This window comes from Erinaceus europaeus, chromosome 20, assembly GCF_950295315.1.
Source record: "Erinaceus europaeus chromosome 20, mEriEur2.1, whole genome shotgun sequence".
Lineage (NCBI taxonomy): Eukaryota > Metazoa > Chordata > Mammalia > Eulipotyphla > Erinaceidae > Erinaceus > Erinaceus europaeus.
This window is the reverse complement of record NC_080181.1, coordinates 50,265,709-50,268,552: the sequence shown is the minus strand read 5'-3', so window position 1 is coordinate 50,268,552 and position 2,844 is coordinate 50,265,709.

The following is a 2,844-nucleotide window of genomic DNA, read 5'->3' as shown; positions in this document are numbered from 1 at the left end:
AGAAGATAGGAGGCTATATCTCAGAATTGCCAAGAGTAGCCCTACGGCCATAGGCAAATCACTCTCAATTCTTTTTTTTTTTTTTTAAATATTTTATTTATTTATTAGAAAGATAGGAGAGAGAAAGAACCAGACATCACTCTGGCACATGTGCTGCCGGGGATCAAACTCGGGACCTCATGCTTGAGAGTCCAAAGCTTTACTGCTGCGCCACCTCCCAGACCACCACTCTCAATTCTTAAAAGCCTTTGCTTCCTTAACAGTAAAGCAGAGGTGTTAGGGTTGGGGAGACAGCATAATGATTATGTAAAAAGACTTTCATCCCTGAGACACCAGAGTCCCAAATTCAGTCTTTTAAAAAATATTTATTTATTCCCTTTTGTTGCCCTTGTTTTATTGTTGTAGTTATTATTGTTGTTGATATTGATGTCAACCTTGTTGGATAGGACAGAGAAGTGAAGAGAGGAGAAGACGGGGGGAGAGAAAGACAGACACTTGCAGACCTGCTTTGCTGGTGGGGAGCTGGGGGCTCGAACCGGGATCCATACGCCGGTCCTTGCATGCACTTAACCCACTGCGCTACTGCCCGACTCCCCAAATTCAGTCCTTAGTGTCATCATAAGCCAGAGCTGAGTGGTGCTGTGATAAATATTAATTGTTATTAAAAATGGCAGTGTAGATGCTTTGCATCTGACTCTTTGGTTTCTAATGAGTTAAGTCCTTCACCTAAGAGCTTCTCGATTCAATAAATGTGTACTTTAAATGATGATATTTATGTTGCTAGAAGATTGACTTAGCCAGAGTCCACATGTTCTCTGAACAAATGCCTTGAGTAAGTGAGGCAGAATTACTTAAGCCACCAAAGTGATAGTAAAGGGATTTGATAATGTTTAACAGAAGGAATAGGACTTTAGTACTGTGTCTTCTTTTATAATAGTCTTTCCAAGCATGAATATCATTTTCTTTTTTTTAAGTCTCATTTATTTTATTTTTCAGAGAGATGCAGAGAGAGAAAGACACAGAGAGAAACACCAGAGCCCTGCTCAGCTCTGGGTTATGGTGGTGCAGGGACTGAACCTGGGACTGCGGAGCGTCAGGCATGAGAGTCTTTCAATAACCATTATGCCATCTACCCCCACCCCTGAATATTATTTTCTAAATGTTTTATTAGTGACTTAATAATAATGAACAAGATTGGTATATTTTTTTTAACAATTCTTACACTATGATTAATAACCAGGGTGCTGTTGGTTCTTTTTTTTTTTTTTTTTTGCCTCCAGGGTTATTGCTGGGGCTCAGGGGCTCAGTGCCTGCACCATGAATCCACTGCTCCTGGAGGCCATTTTCCCCTTTTGATGCCCTTGTTGATATAGCCTTGTGATGTCTTTTCCTTGTTGGATAGGACAGGAAAATGGAGAGAGGAGGGGAAGACAGAGAGGGGGAGAGAAAGACAGACACCTGCAGACCTGCTTCACCACCTGTGAAGCGACTCCCCTGCAGGTGGGGAGTCGGGGGCTGGAACCAGGATCCTTACGCCGGTCCTTGCGCTTAACCTGCTGAGCTACTGCCCGACCCCCCTGTGCTGTTGGTTCTGACACGCCTTTACTGTAGCTTTTCTGGTAAGCACTGTGGCCACTAAGAATGTAGACAGTAGGACTGGCAAGATAGCTCACCTGGTAGTGTCTTCTTTGTCATCACACAACCCAAGTGGGAGTCCAGTCTCCACCACACTGGACAGAACTTTGATGCTGTGGTATCTTTCCTTCTCTCCTTCTCTTTTTGATCAGATTAAAAAAAAAAAGAGTGGTGAAGCTTCAGTAATGACAACATTTTTTTAAAGAAGGTGGGTAAGACTGGTGAAATAGCTCAGGTGGGTCCTGTGCTGCTTTGTCATTTCAAGCCCAGCCTCCACTGCATTGAAGAAAGCTGCAGTGCTGTGGTGTCTCTCTTTGATTTTTTAATTGTCTTTATTTATTGGATAAAGATAGTCAGAAATCAAGAGGGAAGGGGATGACAGAGAGAGACCTGCAACACTGTTTTATCACCCACAAAGTTTTCCCCCTGTAGTTGGGGACCAGGGCTTGAACCTGGGCCCTTACGCATTGTAACACGTGTAACACGTAACACATGGTAACATATGTGCCCAACTAGGTATATCAGCCCAGAGTCCCCCTTTCTCTCTGCCTCTTCCTCTCTGTCTACATTTAAAAAATAAAGAAAGAATATGGGCAGCGGTTCTTCCTGGACCCGTGTCTGTCCCTTAAAAGCTGTGAGGCCCGGGGGCAGTCTCATTACCTCGCTTAGTCTCTAAACTCTTAGTTGCAAAACTGTGGAAATGATTGAGCAAGTTAATGTAGGCTGATGTCTGAGCAGTGCCTAAGACATTGGGTGTCAATATTATCAGTGATAATCTTTCTTAAAAAGTCTTTTAATACTCATTTATTTTGAGATGCAGAGATAGAAAAGAATACCTTCCAGCCATGACATATGTAAATTCTATGAAATATTAAATTTGAAGCCTTTGGTGGCTCAGACATGCAAGTCCAATGCTTTAAAGCTAAGCTAGTGCTCTGGTCTCAATAATCGTTTGTGTATATGTGTGTGTTTATGTTTGTGTGCAAGAAGGAGAGACTGAGACCATATATATGCATAATTACACTGTTGTGATAATTTTTGTTCACTCAGTTATAGAGACAGAGAAATGGAAAGAGTGAATGTAGACAGTAGGACTGGCAAGATAGCTCACCTGGTAGTGTCTTCTTTGTCACAGTGCTCCTCTGATGACATACCTCCTCCCACCTTCCCTGTGCCACCAGGACTTTAACCTGGGCAATTCAGGCCAGG